We start from the raw sequence: 23249 nt of genomic DNA on the forward strand, positions 1-23249 counted from the left end.
CTCACACCGCTACCACTTTGGCTGAGCTGCAAGATTCTGGGGCAAAACGTGGTCAGATGCAAAGCGTTTCCAGAGTTACAGTATAATGGGGTCGTCTGGCTCTGTGAAACCTCCAGGCATTTCTTCATTTAGCTAGTCATAGTAAACAATTAAATAGCGTGTGTGCTTTCTGAGAGTTTAAAAACATTAGCATTTTAAGACTGTTATTATGAATTTTTATCCATCACTGCACTTCCTTGATCCAACTGAAATTAAAAGTGCTGTCACATCACAAGTATAAGCTTTTCTTGCTACATCCATCCTAGAAGGAAGCAAAAAATGTGAGGAATCTCAGGGAAAAGGATCACGATACCTCGTTTGTCAGACCAGTAAGCCCCAGAAGATTTGTCTAAATCTCTGAATTCAGAGATTTTGAAATACTTCTATGATACTACAAACAACTGTACCATCTGAGAGTAGGATTACATTTCTTTATAATGGTCTTATGTTTTTTGTGTGTGACTGAAAGGGCTTTCTCATCTGCTTCTTTCACCCAGCAACACTTAACTCTCTTGGGCCAACCCTCCCCCAACCTTACAAGAAGATGCAAGGAGCAATGTTTATCTGCTGCTAATGTACCTGCAGGAGTTAAAGTATGACACTCACTGAATACCATGAATATTTATAATTGTAACCCACTGTGGCATGTGTTTTCTGTTTGTGCTTTCATCACGTTTCTAGGTGATATACATTTTTTTGTTGTTGCTGAGAGTAAATACAGGAACTCTGAACTATGAACAATTAGAGCTCTTGCTGCTGTTCATGAAATATTAGCTGACCTACTTCATTGCAGTTTTAATTAGGTATTACTCCCATGCTGGTCTCGCCCCTGTGGGCATTACACAGTTGGCACAGATATAAGCATTTCTAAGGCAGGGCAATTCGCCGGGAAAGATGTTTAGAAAGAAATCCTTCAAAACAAAGGAGCACCACAGGCACTGCAGTGGTACCAGGTCCTCACGAGCCTCCCTGCTCCCAAATCAGGATGCAGCAGTGCCAAAAGGGAAATCCAACCCATGAACCCACCTGGGATCAGTCCCGAATCCCCCAAATACAGCCTCTGTACCAAAAATACTGAAAGCCTGGCACTCTGTGCGGGGTTTTGTCACCTGCAAACTCAGGTGTAGAAGCATATCGATGACCTGCAAGACTCCTGCAAGTCACTGTAACAGCCATCAAAGCTGGTGTTTAATTTCCCCAAATAGGTCTTGCTGCTTCACGCTTCAGTAACTGAAATCATTCCAAATGAATTATTTTTAGTTTAAAAGAAGTCTTCTGAGGAACAGCGAGGCACAGATCTTCGATTATCTACTTCTTATACCCATCAGCAGAACTATGGTATTTTGTTGTTTCATTATGGTAGTTCAGCTGTATGCTGCTGCATACAAATACATACTGCAAAAATGTATTCCCTGGGAATTTTTACAGATTTCCTTCTCTTTTTCCTCCTTTTGCCAAGATGAATAACTCTGTATGCAAAATTTCAGTGTTCTTTGTCCAAAAATAAGCAGCAATGTATTGAGCAAGAATATGATTCCATGTCACATTAAGCAGATAAAGTTGTACACACATCAAAATAATTTCAGGAGCAATTAAGGATGAAATAGAAATCAGGGGAGCCTGTTCTCCCACTGAAGTGTGCCAGGAGAAGAAAAAACCCTTAATGGCCACACTCCTCTAATTATACCTAACACCACTGTATAGGATACAATGAAATTGATACCTATAGCTGCATCAATAGGCATTTGGAAACAAAAAGAAAAGTTAAAAGCTTCCACAGCAGTGAGGTTTTGAATTTCACACAACAGGTGTGTTTTATCTTTTTTCCCCTCAAAGAGACAAGTTTTGGGGTCGCTTATCTCATAGCTGTGCATCAGGCCATGATTCTCACCAATTTTCACTGACCAACGTTAGGAAACATTTTCCCTCTGTTTGTGAGTTTTAGAGTGATTGAAATTCCTTAAATCTGTTTTTCCTATCTCAAATGAATGTCCAAGTGGCCACAACCAAATCCAATTAAAATGACGGCACAGTCTAACCTTTCATCTTTAAAATCAAATCATTTTTCATTAAAGCAATTCAGAAACCTTGAAATGAAAGGTGAGTGGCTGGAACTTTAATGCTTCCAAACTCAGGCACGGATGAAATGAAGCACCTGCATGTCCAGTTAGGAGGCCTCACACCCTGCACGCTTCTCCACTTCTTGCAAAAGGGGATATGTCGTGATTTGGTAGAATTTCCCTTCTACCTTTTATACAATATGAAAGACAAAAGAAAATGACGGTCTGGGGAAATAATATACAGTCTGTTAATTAACCATTATAAATTATCCATTATGAAATGTTGACTGAGCAGCTGGATGACTACACAGAGTCCTGGGCAATATGAAGGAACTCATCCAGCTGCCCCTTCACATGGTTTTGCAAATATCTCAGCTATGTAAAGGGAAAACTTTCACATCATCATCCACAGACTGCACGTGCAGTGCCTCACACATGTACAGCGCTCTGTACAGCAGCCTCACGTCTCTTGCTAATCAGAGCATCTTTCTTTTTCACCTCAAGTAAGGTTAGACAGCCTCTGTATTTGTTTGGACAAAACTGGAGCTCAACTCCCAACAGAAGAACTGTCACACTTCTTGCACTGTGTCATGGTCTCAGCAGGAATGGAGGAAGTGAAGGAAATTAGGACTGCAACGTCACACAGCACGTATTTACACCCAGGTAAGGACAGCCCTCAAGAAGCTCACTCACAGCACAGTTCACCTGCCACAGGGCAGCTCTCGCAGCCTGACTTCTGCAGCCATCTGAGGATACGTCCAGCTTGCTGTTGGTGCTCTCTGGGTAAAGCAGGAACAGGCAGACCACCACATAACACAGCCCATGCTGCCAGCAAGTTAGGTATTTAGGTATTAATGTCATCGTTCAGGTATAGTTTCTTCTATGAAGAAATGAAAAAATGGCAATTGAACCACAGGTACAGGAAAGAGGGACAGAGAGCACTTGTAGCTACTATAAAACTGAATAGATGTAATCAATAGTTACCCAAGTTCAGGACACACCTGAAATACTTTAGTTCACTCATTAGGCTTTTTTTTTGTTAGCATGCTAGTGACTGCTCCGTTTGTGATATGACACTTCATAAAGGTTGTGTGACTTAATGAAGCAGTCTTTCTTCCCATCATCTACAAACATCCCGTTAAACCACAACAGGCTTCATTAAGGTGACATAAAATGAGTCAGTTTTCAAGACTTCGCAGGAGAATTTAGTCACAAAACTTCACAATGACATTTATAGGACTTGCGTGACAGGAATCTCAGATGAAATACAGCAGTGTGACACCCTTACCCAACAGCACTCCTCAGCTTTCCCTCCCTTCCCTGGAAAGGGGTGTTGGGCAATATCATTTTGTCATGATCCAGGATACCTAAGGGACCAGACCAGAAAGATGAAATAATGCTCTTCTGAAATAATTGCAAACTCACCACCTCTCTCCCAGACACCACTGAATGTTGCTGGACTGTGCCCAAAGACACAGAGGTGGGATAGAAGCGTTTCTAAAACCTGTAGTAGGACAGGATTCCGCACCCGGGCTGTGGATCCTCTTTAGAGATCATAAAGATGTTGCCAGCTTTGCCATTTCTTCTCCCCATTCATTTCTAACTTTTGCAGGGCTGCAGGGCTGACCACTGGAACCAAACAGACAAGACTAGGGGCAAACATGCGAATGGAAGCGTGAATTTAAGTGAGCAAAACAAGGTGTTTGTTTTGTATTTACACAGGCTAGAACTTGAACAAAGGGCCCCAAATTTTGTCCCATATGTCCATATGCAGAAAGCTTTACAAGTGAACCTTAGTTCTGTCTGAAGGATGTGAAATTTTCTGTCATAATTATACTTATTTCAGTGAGGGGATATGTATTCAGTAAAGCCTCTTCATTATATTATTTTTCACTTCTTATTTAATGTACTAATTGGAGACACCAAGAGGTGAAATAAGAGTTAAGGACTATGATTTCAATGGACATTTTGCCTTGACAAATCTGAAGACCAGGGTTAAGCCTAACCAGTACAGTGTTTGAACAGGTGAAGTAGACAGTACAAAATTGAAATTGGCACTGCTTGGTTTTGTTGCAATAGTTTGGCACATACCTGCTGCACATGCAGATAGCCTGAGAAACAACATTATGCAGCAGTCAAGCCACAGCATTCTGTAGAAAGGGTGGAACTCTCTGTGACCCCTATCATCTTGACATCTTAAACACGATGACAACAGTGCATATCTAATCTATCCATAACCCACCTTGCCAAAGCAGTCAGTCTTAAGCTGATGAAATGGAAATGACTAAGTGTAATAAATCTGAGTCACAATATAGGAGCAGAGAAAAGAGATTTGAAAACCTGTATGCTTTCTGTTCCTTTTTTTTTCCTCTAAGATTTAAAAATCACCATACACAAATTGAATTATAGCTTGCTTTTCCTGAACTATAAGTAAGAGACTTGTCTTGGAGAAAACAGAGAAGAAAGTGATGACTCCCAAAGAAATGTCACACACTAAAGACACCAGAAAACTTATTGCAAATGCTATGTTAGGCCATTAATCTATATGCAGGGCAATAAGAGATCCCTTTGTGGTTACTCTTGTTTTAATGGCTTGTGAAAATCATGGTGTGTTCTGTGTTGTGGGTTATTCTTTTTGACTGAACATGTAACAAAAAGCTCTCATGCACACTTATCCCTTCTCATACAAGCATATTAATCATCACATTTCATTTTTATTGGCATTTATTTCACTATTGTTACACGTGCTGGCATTCTGACTCAGCTAAACATGTAACGAAAGGCACTTGTGTGACACTTTGGAGAGGCTTAAAAGAAATACTAGTGAAAATCCATCTTCAGGGATTTAGCAGCAAGCTACAAAAAGCATAATATGCTTGTGAAGATGACTAAGTGTTGGGCAGACTGAGCCTAAGCAGGAACACTTTCAGATGGTCATAAAAAATACACTTGTAATGAGCGAAAAGTAAATATGTTTAGCTTTTGTGGAAATATGTTTAGTGAATCATGCAAGTGGGCAGTTAATTCCATTTCTAAGGTTGTGGTGTCTGGATTTATAAATTTCTAGGCAACATTCAGACAAAGAAATCTTCTACAAATGAGATAATTTCTGTTTATATTCTATATTGATGCTTATATTAATTTTCAAGCTACTAACAAATAACTAAAGACAACAGTCACAGAATTTGCTGCTGTGTGAGGTGCATGGCATACATAGCTGCTCATATTCATATAGTGGGACTATCCATGTGAGGATATAGCGTGAAGAGAGAGACTCGTGCATTAATGTTTCAGGAGAAAGCCCTTGGAGCATATTACACATTTTGCTTCATGGAACATAGGATTATTTTATCTTCCATCCTATTTGAAGCACAATGAAATCAATGTATGCCTTGCTTTGAATTCACTGAGGTTTGAATCAAATTCACAACTGTAATTACGGAGGGCAAAAAGTGATCATAATGATTTGTGATCACATGGGTGATTACAAACTGAAATGTTGATTTACCATGTTCATAGTCCATTTCCTTTTACTTGTGTGAATTGAAATTGATTCACGCGCATCAGTAGAAAATGAATTTGATGTTCTGCTTTTTTTCTTCCTGTAAATTTGTCCTGAGCAGACAGCAGCCATTTGCTTACTGGAGGCCACCGGCATCTGCCATTAGTGTTCTGACCTGCAAATGCTAAACTGCTAGTGATGCCTTTTTTATGACTGCCGCGAACAGTTGCTTAGAACTTGAGGGCTTGCCTTGGTGGGGAATCCCATGATGGTGGTAGCATATGCTTCCTGCTGCCACTCAGAGCACTGGGTGAGAAGAAGGATGGACACGCTCACAATCTCAAGATTACACATAGCTGTAATTTGAAGTGATGCTAAGCACAACAGGTTTGACTATGCTGAGTGCTCTGCTAAGTTTACCCTGGCTAATAGTTTTGATTATATTTGCAAAAACAGGCAGTCCTTAAGGCTCCCTTTTGTCTGATTTCCTACCACTGTCTTTTTAGTGCTGGTCCTAACACGTGCTCCTAGCTAATAGGGACAATTACAGATATGCTGAGAGTTAATTAGCCCAACACAAGGACAGGTTTTCTGGCAAGTTTCCCAGGTACTTGACTGACATCTTGGCATGGGCTCATCACAAGTGCTTCATTGGTCTGTGAATACGTATACATATCACAAGTAAGGCAAGGGTGGAAAAGAAGGGGTGTTTTCACCTAGTTATTAGAAATAACAACAAATCACAAAAAACAGGTGTAACACCTTTGCCATTCTGGCATAGGACACAGAAAAAATGGCCATCCGGTAGGCTGTGGGGAACACAGGGAACCTCCCAGAGGCGCATATTTCCTTGAAAGATTTCTTAAACAATTCTAAGTAATGACCATGACTATGGAAATACACAGCTTTGTGCAGAACTAATTAAAAAAAAGGTGGAATGGTACCTTGACATGAAAAAAGCATGCATCTTTGTGTTGAAATGCATCCATCTCTATCCTATTCATGTCCATTTTCTAATACAATCTGTCTATAGCCATTTAAATAGGATACTGTTTTAATTTGTTTACATATGTATGTCACTCTGAAAGTAACCTCTCTTATTTATTTCCATGAAAACTACAACAAAGAGCACAATAGCACTGTTTGATAGAGCAAATGCTCAGCTACAAAACACTACGCTACAAAACAGTTCCGTATCAGACATCGTTCTGTCAGACCACCCCTCTGCTGCCACCTCTCACATGGCAATAAAATATAACAGAATATTGGAGGGAAGGTTCAACTTCTGCTGCCATATCATCAACATCCACCTCTGATGTCATGGGCCAGCACAATAAAATAGGAAGTGTTACTTTCAGAGCAGCCCTATTATATCCTTTCTTATTATCTATCTGAGAGAGCAGACCAGACCTCTTGTTTATTTATTTGTAAATTATACAGATTTAGAGGCTTTATTTTCAGAAACCTCTTTCATGGTATCTGGCTATTCCAGCAGGTTAAGTGTCAGATTCTTTCTCATTATAGACAAAAGAAAGTCTTGCACTAGTTCTAGCGCCTTTGCAAAGCTCTTCAGAGTTTCTTCATAGCATCATAAAATATTGGAAAATATTGTTCAGGATGCTTGGTGTCACAGAAACTACTGATAACATGATAATGTTGCTTTTTGTGCTTGTTCTTTTTTGTTTTATTGTACACTAGGATTTTAACGTGCTTTTTAAGTTCTGCAGTAAAGGACTTGAGAAACTTAGTAAACCCACACTAAATAGTCTGAAGCAACCTACTGTTTCAAATACTGATAGCTATCACACTGGGATGTATACACATATATATGCACCTATAAATTGGAGTTAAGAGTTTAGTCTGGACTGCAACATGTCAAGAAAGACGACAAATAGGAGTGAATTTGGAGGCAAAGAAACATTTGAATTGAACTTTGAAAAAAGGGATAACAAATAAATAAAACGGATGGAATTTGATCCGTGAAGTCTAGAGAAGAGAGGGTGAGCATAACAGTATTGAAATTCCTACGTTGCTGGTAAGAGAGTAAGAATACTGTGCTTTCTCTGCCCTGGCGGGCTGAACTGCAGCAAGGAGAGAGCATTCTGGCTGTGAAGACAGTGAAGCACTTGAGTAACTATCCTGGCAGATTGTCCGATGAAATATGGTACAAATGGATCAAGCAGACATGTGTTGGGAATGGCTTCGGACATTCATCTGTTTGTTAAGAAGAGTATCAGACTGGAAGCGTCCCTTCCAGATTTATGAGAAGACTTTATGGTCTATGACTGTTTAGGAGGAGTTATTTTCCCATATGCAAATAATAAGACTCCAGATTGAATTATGAGTCCTACTGAGTTTTTTTCTTCCCTTTACCCAGAATGGGATCTGCATTATGAATAAGTACCCGAATAATCCTATATCCTTGTTAGATTTTGTTATGATAACAAGTCTCCATCTATATACAAAAGACTCTGGACTGGTGATCTAGCTAAGCTAATTATAACAATAAAAGTGAGCATACTCACTGGGAGGTACCTTCCTTTGCAGCTCACATCTGTCCCAGTTGTCCAGTGGGTGTATTTGATGGAGATGAATAACCATTTCAAAGCTGCTTCTCCATCATTTTCCCACATTTGAAACCCTTCTAATTCTTCCAGCACCAGACTGAGGAGCTTGTCATTTCCCAAAGCCACCACGTCATTAATACTATCTGAGCCAGAAGCGTCCCCAGATTCAATCTCTTCAAAATTCTTCTGCAGCTTCATCTCCCAACGAGGGATGCTCCTGGGTTTTGAAGACTGAATGCCTACAGGAGAATAAAAAAAAAAAAAATCCTGCATAAACCCGCAATCTGTTTAGCGGTCAGTAAGAACTGTTGTAATGATGCAGGTCAATTTCGTGTGTGTGAACTAATGCGGTTATCCCGAAAAGGTACATCTTAAAAACTAGTCCTAAGCTTATCTGAATTTGCAATAGCAGTGCCCACTTCCTTTTCTACTACAGCATCATGGCAGTACCCTGATTTCTGTTGTATTAAATTATTTACCTGTAAAGTGTGACAACCTCATTATTAGAAAAAATATCAGGCCAAACTGAATTTCTTTCAAGCTCTTCTTGTAGCTCAAAATTTACGGCTTGCTGATCTGTAACTTAAATCCCACAGATAATGAATACTCCAGATGTAGTCAAGAAAATCACAGAAGGCTCTGAGGTTAGGACAAGAGGTTTTTTTCCTAGTCTCCAGTAAAAATTACCTGCATACTAGAAGCTGAACATCTGCCTGAGTGCTCTGTTGGATCAAAATCAAAATGCTTAGCACTTTGCCAGGCAGCGCTCTGACAGTCTCAAGGCCAGTGATTTTTTTTTTCCCCCAGGAGAAAGCCAAGCTATCAGAAGATTAACAAAGGAGAAATAATGTTGAAAATATCAACTTATTGCCTTGCTTCCTCAAGGAGATGACATTGTACATCTTTATCTTAAATTAAGAAAAAAAAAGGTTTTAGTGGTGTAAGGTAATAGTAATAACTGCGAAAGTTGGGCATGCCAGGCACAGTATTTAACAAGTCTCTACTTCATCACAGGCTGCATTCATTTACAAAGGAGTCCTTCACGATAAGAACAAAAGAAACAAAATTTCTTTGAATGCTCTGAGTGCGCTGACTGCCTAATGCTTTAAGTGCCACTTCACAAGCTAAGCTGACAAGAAATAATAATATAATTTGCCAATAACGACCTTCAGGTTGGGCAATTCCTGGCAGTTAACCCAGTCTTTAACCCGACAGCTCTGCTGCTCCTGGAAGGTGCCTGATCCTGAGGCTTCCATAGCTAGGACAACTGTGGGAGTGCTCAGAACAAATAAATTAACATTTTTATGTGTTGGAAAGTTTAAATCTGAGCTGCACATTGCCATGGAGACAGTGCTATTTAGAGCACAGAGATTTTCCAAGTAGTGAGAACGCAGCTTAATATCCAGAAGGAAAGAAGGCTTCAGGATTTACATTTTCTTAGGTTTACAATCACTGTACTTTGCATGTAGGAAGTACAGAGATAATGTTAATTGATTCTCTGAAGTTATTTGTACATTCTGGAGACATATCAGGAATGTCATATTGGAACCATCTCTCTCTCCTCTGCTCGGCTCCAGTTCTTGTAGCATGGCCTTCCTGCAATACCTTAGCATATTACTTGAGCCATCAGAAGGGACAACATTAAACACTGCTTAAGCATCAGTCAAAACATATTGCAACACTGCCTTGAATTTGCAGGCTCTACATACTGCACCATGTACCCCAATTTACAAGTGTCAGAATCTGTTTGAAATTCTTTAAAAAAATTAAATATATTTTTGAAAACCAGAACCATTCCATAAGTCTGCTGGTAAGCACAAGAGAAGTTGCACTGTCTGGATGTCAGACAAAAACTTGGTGTTTGTAAAAACACTGTGTCCCCCAAAGCATGAATCCATTTTACCAAGAAAATTGGTAAACTGAATATTGAATGAAAAAGCCATCCTGACATTTCACATTTCTTAGTGTTTTATTTTAAGGGCTTTTGTCATCTTGTCAGGGACTAGAAAACAACATGAATGAGCCTGTATTGTAAATATTGATTCTAAAGCAACCTATTAGAAATTCAACATATAACAAACGTGTGAGAAGATGAAAACTGCATGAGTTTAGTTCCCAAGTGATCATCTGCAGTTTTCACTAGTGCTTCAGTTTTGTTTTATTGGCTACACCCTTTGATTAGCAAAATTGTTTTTTTTTATGATTCCCCATTTCTTCATTTTAATAACTTTTTAAACAAACGATGATTTGTGAGATGGCTTACAAATGACTCAGTGCAGTGTGAAACAGAGTGCGATTCACTCATCAGGATACCGCCAAGTGACATAGGCTTTCCTTGAGCTTGCTTGTGGAAAAGTCATAATACAAATGGAGCAGTCCTGCTGAATGCCTGAAAGTGGGTTTGAAAGGTGAAGGGATCTAGGATCAGAGTGTTCTGATTAATATGTAAATTGTAAAGGAAAGCATATGTAATGTCATGTGCAACAACATATTGCAAACAATGCTATGTAAACTAGAAGTACAGCAATAGCAAATGAATCAGCATTCCTCTCATCAAAAATGCACAAGACTAGACATTGGATGCTTGGATTTTAGTTCTTGATGTGTGTAAATTCTTGCAAGGCCTTTCATATTTTTCTCCCTGCTCCAGATGTGGAACAGTAAGGTGATACCCAATAATAATCCATTACAACTGTCAAAGTGAAATTCATTGTGTTGGAGGGTGAGCAGGTGCTATGTATTAGTTACTTTTCTCTCAAAAAAAATTCTAATGTTATAAAACATGCACTGCAATAGCCTGTATATGAACAAAGATTAATTTACTCAGATGTGCAATAAACTATTAAAAACAGCTCAGCTGTGCAATAAACTATTGAAAACAGCTACCCCAAACTAATATGGCAAATCATTATAAACAATGAGTGAATTTGAGAAAATCAGAAATTGCTCTCAGACTGCCTCCTGTATCTTCTGTATTTCACAGTATTGAGCTACATTCAGGAGCATCTCAGGCTAAGGCTGTCCTCTGCCTGAGGGGAAGATCACTTTTCAGGAGGTGCTGCCATTTGAGGACTGGTAGGACACGAGTATCCCAGGTGGGAGAGGGGACAAGATGATCTATGGTCACTCCCTCTCCACAGATGTTATTTCTCTACGTTCAAGGATCTGAATTAGCATATTTAAGTGTATGTTAATGCAGCAAGTTAGTCTGCTCTGTATTCCAAGCTAAATCTTGGAGCCACAGTTAAAAGTGCACCAACCTGAGCTAATAAACTCATCTTCTGCATTAGCAGACCAACATAGGACTTGGAGCAAAGACAGAACGAGCTCACATTTTCCCATAAAAACCCTCTTAAATACACATTATATTGGTATCCAAATACAGGCATAACCACAATCAGAAATCCCAACTGCCTGCACTAGCAGTTCTAGCCAGTGTATGAAAAATCGCTTCATACCTCTGAGGTAAATGAGAAGATCATGCTGAGTGTAGTCCCAGAACAAGATACTGTGCTTGGGACTCTGCCAAGCTTTGTTTGATCAGCATCCAGAGCTGCTGTCTTCTTTACGGAAAGGAAACAAACACCACTGAAACAGAATAGAGATAAAGTGAGAAGAGTGATAAGAGGGAATTCTTTAATTACTCACGTTCTGAACTTCCACTCCAGTTGTGAATTTTCAGACTCACCTTAGGACAAGTATCTGGCAACATTTACAAATACTCCCAATGAAGCAGGAGAGTCTCTGCATATCTTTCAGAAAGATGCTGTCAATTATGCGCCCTTAGTACTATCTTCATTTGCTACTATTACATCAATAAGTAATTGCTCCCCCTCTTGCACAAGTGATCTCTGTCCATGTAGAGCAGTAGGTGATAAAAGACCACAAAGGAATGAACACAACTCTTTCGCCTTTAGTAGACAAAAAAAGTTTACAAACATATGAACACGCCAATAGAAATTCTTCATGATATTTGAACATTCTAGAACTCAAGGGAACGTTAAGTGCATGCTCCAGGAGTGGCATCAGATTATTTCAGGTGGAATCCTGCAATAAGGTGTCTTACTGTAGGGATGAAGGACAATCTGACACCTTTCCTTTCCCCTCATCTGAAAGGGAGGTGATGGCAAAATAAGCAAAGGGGAAAAAATAACTAGTGAAAAACGAAACAAACAGACAAAACAACAACAACAACAACAAAACCACAGCAAAACTGTTTCTTCCACAAGATACAAAAAATTCCTGGAGCATCATGGTGGAACAGTGGCAGCAACACATTCGCTGAGAAACGGAACAGAGCTGGCACCAGCGGAGACAGAGGTGCCAAAGGCTAGCTGGTTCATAATAACACAATAACCATTAAGATTATTATTGCCTATTATTCACTGCATAACAAAACAAGATAAACATTACTGATCTACTTTTCCTGGCTGAGGCTCTGAAGTATCAGCAACTGTGAAGTCAACTATTGTATTCATTCACTTCTCTTAAGACACGATTCACCAAAGTACTAAGTTTGTTCCTAACTTCTAGAATCTAAATAGATTAATCAGTTTTAATAGGACTACTCAGATATATAGATCAGACACTGAAATATGTGTCTTGCAGAATAAGGGTATCGAAATCTCACAAGTTGACAGTAGTGCAAATCCTACCAATTTTAGTGGGCATACTCCCAGGTCAAACCAGAGCGGAAGAAGAACCTGTCCTGCTAGAAACATCTGGCTCCTGAATGAGTGCCCAGGGTAAGAGATAGGAAAATCTATGAAATCAGTGAAAAAATCTTCACTTAGGGGCCTAGAAAATGGAAACTTTTTCACTCTCTCTTGCTCACTTCTTCAGTGTCTTCCAAACTCTCACCCCTCCCTGACTGAGGCAGGGATCCTCAGGGCATACAGGTTTTGTGCACTACCTCCCACTCAATCACTCCACAATTTATTTACATTATAAGATTTTGAGTTATAACCATTACTGCAAGACCTTATGCCACTGCTAATGGACAGCAGGATGCCACCCTGCATGTAGTTGCCTAAGGATACAGGAAGTAACACCAGCTGTACCTCCCTGGGTACTGCAGGAAATTTAGACCACACAAACACTAATAATTTTTGGAATCATCAAAGCTCCGTGTATCAGCAACAACAAATCATTCCTGGTGCACACAAGGTTGCTAAATGGGTCCAAAGCGTGATAAATTCCCATTCTCAGTGAAGTCAGTGGGTGCAGGGTATTATCTCATTCGGAATTTGTATCTCAGTTGAGATCTTGTACTTTAGTGCAGCAGTGCATGACCAGTTAAGGCAAAAAATCATATTTTAGCAATTGTTACCAGCAGAATCAAGCAGTGATTCTACAAAATAGCCATCCATCCCCTCACTTAAGTCTTACAGCTCTTTCTCTCTAATAATATCCTTTCTAATGTCATGTCCACTCTTTGTAGTAGCTTGGTAGAACACAGAAGGAAAATTCTCACTCCAGAGAACATGTGAAATAAAAGCTGAAGTTAATGGGGCGATTCTTCCCCACTGAAAAACAAAAGAAGCTTCTCAATGCATGTCCTTAGGCTACATAAAGGAAATTCAGTGTTACTTAATCTTCAACAGTGAAAATCTATTGCACATACCCTAGGGCTAAAAATAAATCAATCAGACACCAAAAATATTGTTGACAGTAATGAACTCAAACTGTAAAGAATCAAGACACATATAATTTTTCTGATTTTTAGGTTATGTTCTACAGAATAAAAAACTCCGAGTCTGTAGAGTATGCTGGATCTGTAAAGCCCAACCTAATAACAGAGTCCTGCTCACTCAGAACACCGGTTCACAAATGAACCCACTTCCTAAGGCTGACTGTACATATTCTGAGAGCCCCCCTGACCGCATGCCATGACTCTCCTCCAGCTGCACATCCTGCTCCGACACCTGAATCGCCTCTCTTTTTCCCTTCAAACAAATGAATGACACCCAGCATCCCCGAAGATTACAGAGCATTTTAGAAAATCTTTACTTATTAACAGATAACTCCTACAAGTTTATGGGGAAATGAAAAAAAAACATCAGATGATACGACCACTAATGCTCAGGCAGAAGACAACAATACTTCCAGAAGCCCAACAGAGAAACTTCACCACTTTGTTAGACCTTTTTCATCCTGTAATGTTTTCTGGTGTGATATCACAGTCAGTAAATTTTTCTCTCCATGCTTGGCAAGACTCCAGATGGTTTTTATGTCACTTGTTCAGACACAAGAAGAATGGGACGTTTGGGGTGAAATTATCCTAGTGGGCATTGCTGCAATTAGAGAGATGAATGGCCATCGGCTTTAATTAGAACACTAGGCTAGGTACATGCTTCATACCCTTATTTGGATCCAGCTCACTCAGCTAGGTAGTGTGGGGCTATGATTCAGTATCTGTAGAGCTGCAAACACTACTTCTAAATGAGGGGCCACTTCAACTCCCTGTTTACTTGCAAACAAAATACAACTTAGTAGGAAAAAACATCCTGATTGTCAGGAACACTCCTGCCTCATTTCTCCTAACAAATAAGAGCTGTCCTGTGCTGGGAAAGGTCATACAAGGATGAAAAGTGAAACTGAGACATTTATATTACAGTTATAAGAATACCCGTGCCAGATAAGATACAATTACATGCTTCAAATCTCATTCTAACATTGGAGTTGTTTTTGTGCTACTTGTACAGGAAAACTGGCCTTCAAGACATATTCCCTTTGCTTTTCAAACTTCATGAGATAACGTTCTGTGCTACGTATCTACACAAACACAAAAGTACTAAGAGAACATTATTAAGGTCATCAAGACAAACTCTCTTAAGGTTAGGAAAGAATTAAGATTGCTAATGCTGTCTCAGCTCAGATTCCCTTTTCTATGTGACTTAGGATATAACCTTTGATGATACAACCATATTTTCCTGCTTCCTTTAATGCAGGGAATGGACTGTACTCATTTAATGAGCATCAATTCAATGTGTGTTTTCTGCTTGTTGTTCAGCGTATTGCCCCAGGCTTAATTTACTTCACATTTACAAAAGTGGTTCTGAAGACAGAATTACTAATTTCCTCCTGGATGTTCTGTGGTGCTCGTTTTGCCACAAATGGCACAAACATTGTGCCCTTTATCTCCCCAACACTTTTGTTAGTGAGGAAATGGAACCATACACAGTTTACAGAAGGGAAGCCAGTACAAATAAATTTGAATAAGGAAAGAAACCACTAATTTTTGATATTTTGTTTAGTGCCAAACAAAAATCGTGATTAATGAATGACAGGACTTTCTATTAGTCTCATTTTTTTTTCCTCTTGTTCATTGTTTAAGTCATTTCTCAAATTGCTTTGGTTTCAACTCAGTCAGTTCTCCACTGTTTCCTCTTCCCAAACTTCACCTTCCTTCTGACAGCAGTTCCCAGTGCCAAATGGTTGATAGCTCCTCAGCCAGCCGGTCACAATGCCATCTTTGTCCTTCTGTCAGATGTTGCTATGAATCCCACCCTCAGTTGCTTGTCAACATTTTTCCTTATCCCTTGCTTCATTATTATTTTAATTATTATTTTTAAGTCCAGCCAGTCTTGCTAACTCTTTCTTCACACAAACTTTACCTCTTCCCTCATCTATTCACCTCTTGTTCATCTTACCCAGCACTCCCAATCTCCTTTCCTCACAGCTTTCAGTTTTTTTTTCCCCCCTCCACAACCTCTGCACTTCTAGCTTTTGCCCTTTTGCCTCATGTCTCATTGGCACCAGAGTACACCCATCTCTTCAGCAAATTCCAGCTCTTGCTCTTGTGAAAGGGTTATATTTCTGGTATTGATGCCCAGCAGGGGATATGCTTCTTGTAGAGGAGAAACAAAATCCTTTTTGTTAGTAGTGCTCAATCTTGACATTGTGATTACCAGATGGGTTGTTTTAGTCCCATAGAACTCATGCCTCATGCAAGCAGAAACTTTGAAAGACTTAGCCATCAAACTTATAAACTTACTTGAACTCCAACAAATCAGAAATTTTCCAAAGGCTTACAGTTTGACTGACAGTGGAATCTGTTACAGTTTGTCATTATTCTTTTTTCCTTTAATGGATATGATAATGGGAGCATCCCTGACAAACTACCTGCTACACTTTGACTTTGAATCTGCACTCTGAAAGTGGGAACCAGTCACCTCTGACAAATCACCCAAACAGAAAACTTTCCATGCTTCAGCTGTTCACTTGAACAACTTTGTTGAAATGTTAATAGTTACATATATATACACACACATATGTATATATTTTCACATAAAATTTTGATGGGCCTGTTACAGAAAACACTGACCTCAACATCCATGTTTTAGAGAGTTATAACATTCTATTTTCAGTTTCTTGTAATACGAAATGTTTGGTAACTTTAAATTATAGAAAATGTCAGCAGCTATACCTATAATACATGAATGCACAGACAAAAGAAGTGTATATGTACTTCCATAAAAAGAAAAACATTAATAAAAATATCTCTCTATATAGATACATTCACAGAAATATGATCATATACAAATGCCTTTAAGTTTCCGTTTACTAAAATTAAAAGACCTAGGGAAATAATTTAAAGGAAAATATTTAAGGCAAGAAAAAGTCAAGTTTTCTAAGCAAGCTAACACATCAATTTCCAAATGCATATTCCAACCATACTGTCCTCTCACAGCTCTTGCAAAAAAGTTAACTAGCTCTTGTTAGTAGTGGACAAAATATCAATACCATAGTACAGCTGAGATTCTAAATATGTGCTGTCAAGACTGCTAAGTTCGGGAACTTGTGGTAGTTACAAAATGCACCTTGAAATCTGCCTGCACCCTCCATTGCCATTGCAACAGCAAAATTCCCTGCATATTAATAGCACTAGGATCACAATATTTAATAATACCATGACAGTTGACTTTTTATCAGTGTTGTGAAAGACCCAGATGGTAGTGATGACACTGCAGACTTGAGGACTGTCGCTAACACCCAGAACAAGACGGCACAGAGCCCATAGCGAACAGGTTTTGTTTTGTTTTAAAACAACAGATGAGATCAAACCCAATATCTACCAGAGTCAGAATTCCTCAGGCTTCTGGCACATTCTGTTATCTCTCTATACATCAGGATATCTATCTGGATGACATCAATGGCCATCGGATATTTCTCTCATCCACACCCTATGTCCCAAGTAGTCCCAGAGCCTGGAGCTGCTACTGCTTGGCCACCTGGCAGAAAGGTATTAAGGCAGTAGAGGATGTCTACTCCTTAGGGGAGTTTTTTAAGGATACATTTATATGCCTGACAGGGGAATGATTAATTCACTGAATAGTAACATGTTCTGTCTAGTTAAATTATATATATATACACACACGTCTTAGCATGGTACGTTCTATGTACTAAAAGCTTGTAAAACACACTGACAGTTATTATGCTTTATGTAAAAATATTTAAAATATAAATACTTAAATAGATATTAAATAAATGTTTAAAACATAGATTAAAAACATAGATAGTAAAATTCACATAGCACATTCCCACGAGAATGGGATTAGATTACAAAAATCAACTATGGCGGAGCTGATTAATGAGTTTGGAGACATGGGTCCTCACAGCCGGCCAATGCCTTGAAGAATGCTGAGCAAGAGGTAGAACTGCTTTGTGCAGGAGCAGCCCTGAACGAATCAGGCAGCAAAGGGGAACATCCTGATCCCCAAAGTGCTGGCCCAAACACGCACAGAAGGACTGTGGCCTCGACTGGTGCAAGCATGATGTGTACAAGTGTCACTGAAGTGAAATCTTACTATAAAAATTGTTATTGGCTCTCCTGACTCTCCTTACTTGTTAAATACATTTATATGTCACTGAATTATGTGACCACCTTGTGGCCGTGTGGGCACCATGACAACGTGCTCTGTCTCCTCGGCACTTCCGACTCCAACCGAGCATCACTCCTTTCTGCACAACTCTTTTCCAAGAACCTGTTTTTCAAAACCCAAGGAAATATTGCATAACTACTGATTAGCAACACACTTTGGCTAACCTACACTCCTGCAACCTTAGATTTGAACAATAATAAGGGAGATCAGAGTGCCCACTAATAGGCTTTATAGTGCACTACTCTGAAGGCTGAAAATTACACAGCATAGCAATGCAGTTGGCTTACAAAGCACTGCTGTAGGAGTTAGATGGCAAAGATTTATTGCTTTTGATTTTATGCCCCTCCAAGTGTTGAGCATGGAATCTGCACACTCTAAAGACAGTTGAACAAAGGGGAGAGTGTGCTACAATGCTATAGGTGCAGTTACTCACCAGCTGGGAACTCTACACATATGCGCTCCCTTGGGCACTGCAGCTTTGCCTTGGTCTTTTCCTGTGGACGGAGGATGAGCCAGGAATTTCCCTCAAGAATAGATGCTGGAAGTTTATCTGATAAATGTCTGTATGGGAAAAAATGCTAGGAGTGTTTCCTTCTGTTACTCCCATCAGAACTGCAGTCTGAGAGAAGACTGAGAAGAAAGGTACCATTCTTATCTTAAATCTTACTCATCTGTGAGGCAAAGTGAATTTTATTATGCAATGTGTTTTCCTTTAGCAAGGATCAGGCACTGATCCAGCCTAGCAGTGCCTTCGAAGGCAGCAACACATACCTGCTCCTGTGGCCACAAACTGGTCAGAACCCAATAATTGAAAATATATTTTTTCCTGCATACTTCTACAATACAAGCAGCCAGCAGCAGTATTTTATTCATTGTACCGTTGGTTTCTACGGAAACAGATGTAGAGGAGTTAATTAAGATCAAGGGTTAGAGCTGATAAAAATTGGAGTTTCCAATGCAGATCATCTATCATGCACATTCAAATTAGTTTCCACAACAAAAATATCTATTGCAGAGAAATTATAATGGCTGAAGCATTTTAAGAGAAGTAAATTAAAGTGGTTAAGAAGAGCATAAAGCTATACATTTGTATTTTGTTTATCCTGCTGAAAATGTATTTACTTTCATAAATAAATAAAAAGTTTTAACAGTTTGCAGCATTTGGGTTTTACCACCAGATGATCATGCTCAAAAGCAACTCTCATTCCAATCTGCTTACCAACGTTCATTTCTTTCCATTCACCCAAGGACCCTACATGATTTACACAGCTGTTAAAACATTAGGTGAAAAGGAAACACTTCTCAAACCTTGTTTTTTCTTGTTCATTCAGTCTCCTGCATATAACAAAGAGCTGGCTGCCCTCAGATGCTCTCTGTAAGGCAGCATGCACATAGCCATCTCCACGTGCACCATCTGAGGCTCTTAGCTAAAGCTGGATGGGTCCTTGCTTTTGAAAGCTGTATCTAGATGAGGCAGTTCCCAAACCCAGGTTTTAGCAGAAAAAGCTGTCCTCAAACTGTAATTAAAATGTTGTTGATTCTGAATTTCAAAAGCAATACCACATCTAAATCACAGAATCATAGAATTGCAGGGGGTGGAAGGGACATCCAACCCGCTTAAAAAATAAAATAAAATAAAAATAAAAAGTAACAGGAATAACTCTTTATTCTTGCTTTCAACATTTCAGCTCTGCAGGGAACATCCTCTCCAAATAAACTTGCCATCAATAAAATGAATTAAATTACTGCCGTCCTTCAAAACGGCATCAAAGCCACAGCCAGAGACTGGTTTGTATCAGATGTAGTTAGATTTGAATTTAGTGTTTTGCTGCCTTTCCCCACAAGGGGTTTAGGAATGGGCCAGCATCAGCTGGATCTCCTAGAGGTCGAGGGTAGCATGTGCCACCACTGAGGATGCTTTGTCTTAAGGATAGTTTTCCCCATCCCCTTGTCTCTCCCTGACACCACCCTGTTCATCTGCCTGCAGGCTGCTCTGTGAGCCAGGAGGATGCACTGCCGTGATTAAAAACACAGCAGCCTTTCCAAGCTGTCTTTAGCATAAAGAAAAGCGTTCAGCTTCAGAAGAAAGCACGGAAATTCTATGTGGGAAGAGTAGGGATGAAAAAAAAGTGCAATTCCAGCTTGTCTGTCAGTTTACTCACTTCTAACCTGTTTATATTATGACCATCACTGTAGGAAGGAACTCCTGATGTTTGCTGCATGCACAAATCCTACTAACACGTTAACTACAATTAAACAATCACTCACTCCTTACTTCCACTGCAATGCAATCACTCTGTGCTTTTTACCAGACAGGATTTACCAGATGCTGACACAGTACACAACTGTTCATAACAAGCCCAACACATGCAGATGCGGTATAAGCCATAACTTATCCAGCAGAAATTCCATGGGGAATGCAGGTAGCCAGAATATAATTTCTTAAACTGGAACTGAGACAGGACAACGGGGTTTAAATCCCTATGTGTTTGGATTAATTTAATTGCTAAATATATTTTTCCACTAGTTGTTGCAGGAACAACTTTATTTTATTTTATTTTTTTAGCCAGCAAGTTAAATAGCAATGTCATTGCAATAATTCTGTTCCCACCGGTCAATTCTGCTTTTTATGTGACTTCCAGGTCTTCTGCATTATCCCTGCCAGACTTGGAGCTGCAATTCCTAAGGATAGGTACAAAAAGCCACAATATTGGGGAAAAAAACTGGCAAGGCAACCTGTGAAAATTCACCTGGCATACACTACTTCAGCCAAAGAAAGCTGACAACAGACGTGAAAATATCCTTGTAGTGGCCATATTCATTCTTTAATAACATCACGGAGACAAACGGTCATAGAACCTTTAACTGTTGAAATAAAATTAGCTTTCGTTACAGTCTAAGAAAGTAAATATCATGGAGTATGAACGCAGTATTGCTGCGGCATACCGAGAGGCTTATGCTGTCTATCTGCTGTATTGTAATTTAACATTACTACTATTTCTCACAGGATTTGCCCTGGCAAACCCAAGCATTAAGGGATTTCTCCCACCTCACCCAAGACTGACACGATGCACAATGTCACAAGGCATAGTAGCACAGGAAACTGCTCAGGAGTAGCTTTGCACATTCCCACTGAGATTTTCCATCCTGTCCGCTTGTACTCTTTTATGTTCTGCCCAAAATGACTTGGGAATGTAGAAAAGAAACACCACCCACAGGTGTCCACAATACTGCTGCAGGATGTGGTGGCTGAATACAGACAAGGCACCCCTTTCCCTAATAATAAGCGCACACACAGTCATGTGAATAAGACCTTATTCAAAAACACCTCCTTCTGGCCTTCTCGTTTTCCCCACTGATGTTCCAGATCCTCCTACCTGCAAATACTTCGTGCGTTTCCCTGGGAGATGAGGAGAACAATGCCCCTCACGAACACACCCAGCCCAACAGTCTAACAGAAAGAACTGGGATGCCTAGAAGTGCATTTTGCAGGTTACCTAAATAAAATGCTAAAAAAATTAAGTTTTCATATCTCTATTGCCTGTAAACCAAGGTGTGTAATTGCCAACTACACAGAGCTCAGAGGGAATCATTGAAAACCTTTAAAATCGACAAAAAAGCTCTTTTCTACTACAAAAAAAAAAGTGTCAGGAATGTAAAGTTCTATGTAAAGTCCTTCCAGAGCGTGAAGGAAATGCCAACTCACTAAGAAACAACACTGCAGCCTGAAGAGCACATCAGTTTTTTAGGGGAGGAATCCCACTTCTCCCTGTCTGGGGATGTGCTTGAACCGCACAAGTAGTAGAAGCCCTTGCAACAGGACATAGCCGTGTGTGGACTGATCTACTTGATGGGCAACTCTCTTCTGCTGGAGGAGAGTACCCATAGGATGGAAGAGGAGGGTGCCCAAAGTCTCGCAATATTGGGCTCAGACTAATGGAAGAAGGATCAAAAAACTCAGTAAAGGAAAGCACACTCCAGAGAAGCATTTCTTCAGAAGTTCTCTAACACAAATATCCTGAGATTTACAGAAACACAAAGTACAGAAACTGGAAGAAACCGCTTGAGATTCACTCCCTCACTGTCACATCTTCGTATCACGTAATTCTTCCCATACATTTCCTTAAATTGTTCACCAGAACTAGGTATTTTTTGGGGAAGAATGGTAGAGAACATTATTCCTCTAAAGATTACAAACTACAAATGTCTATTCTAAACTTATCTATGGCAAGAACATGCAGATATGTTTCTTTATGCATCTGTGTGCAATAGAATGAAAAGGAGAGAGAAATATTGTTATTTAAAACTTTTAATCACCTGTGGCTCTTCTGAAGTAGAGATCAAGAGCATCTGCTCATTAACTCATGGCAGAAACACAGCTTTACAAGCCGTCATGAAGAAAGTCAAGGAGCAGGCATTTCCGTGCCTTCAGCACCCCAATGCCAGTCCCACAGCACCCAACTGGCAGCTCTCTGCTATCTCAGCTTAACTCCTGGGCAGCAATGAACTCTTCTTTTTCAGATAACTCTTCACAGGTATCATACGCAGTCACTCCACATGCATTGTGTCCATCAGATTGCCTTACTGTAATAAGCAGCTCCATCCCTGATCATTTCTCCTAACCAATACTCCTCCTTTACTTTTCCCTTCACATCACTGATAAATCTTGATAAAGTAGATTAGGACACTCCTTCTCCCATCACCAGCACTGGACTTCAGGTTCCACAGTAGAATTAAAAAACTTCTTTTTTATATTTCTCTTTTTATTTTCCACCCCAGGACTGACCCCAGCTACAATCGGGGTGTCACAGTTCAACTGCTAGCCATCTTGGCCTGCTGTCTGAGATGCTTCTCCTATGAGAATGGCAGAGGGTTAGGCAACAGGTGCCTTTGTTCTTTTGACCAGAGCTTCCTTTGTTCCTGTTCCAATTCTGTTCCTTTTGCAGTGTCAGATCTAAGGGCACTCTTAAATATTATTTTGATCCGAAATCTTTTAACTGTTTCTTGTTAACCTTTTAGCAGCCAGAATTGTAGTACATGGGGTATAATCATTTCAAACTTTGAAAGTTTTCCCTACTGAATAGCTTAGATCAACTATAGAATGATTGTTTTATACAAAGTACTTTCACTAATATCATTGACATTTTGTTTCAGAACTGAAAACTCTTTATGATGTGCAATGAATTTGAAATATTCA

General features: G+C 39.6%; 1 long non-coding RNA gene across 1 annotated transcript in view; it reads right to left on the reverse strand.

The window, feature by feature from the left end:
- The window catches only part of LOC110396490, a 28794-nt gene continuing 7881 nt past the window's right edge, over positions 2337-23249 (reverse strand). Inside the window, exons 3-6 of the long non-coding RNA XR_002436999.1 lie at positions 11627-11756; positions 8127-8407; positions 3525-3728; positions 2337-2979 (exon numbers count right to left, since the gene is read on the reverse strand). This is a non-coding gene — a long non-coding RNA (uncharacterized LOC110396490). The remainder of the gene's footprint in view (positions 2980-3524; positions 3729-8126; positions 8408-11626; positions 11757-23249) is intronic.

The sequence above is a fragment of the Numida meleagris genome, chromosome 3 (assembly GCF_002078875.1).
Source record: "Numida meleagris isolate 19003 breed g44 Domestic line chromosome 3, NumMel1.0, whole genome shotgun sequence".
Taxonomy (NCBI): domain Eukaryota; kingdom Metazoa; phylum Chordata; class Aves; order Galliformes; family Numididae; genus Numida; species Numida meleagris.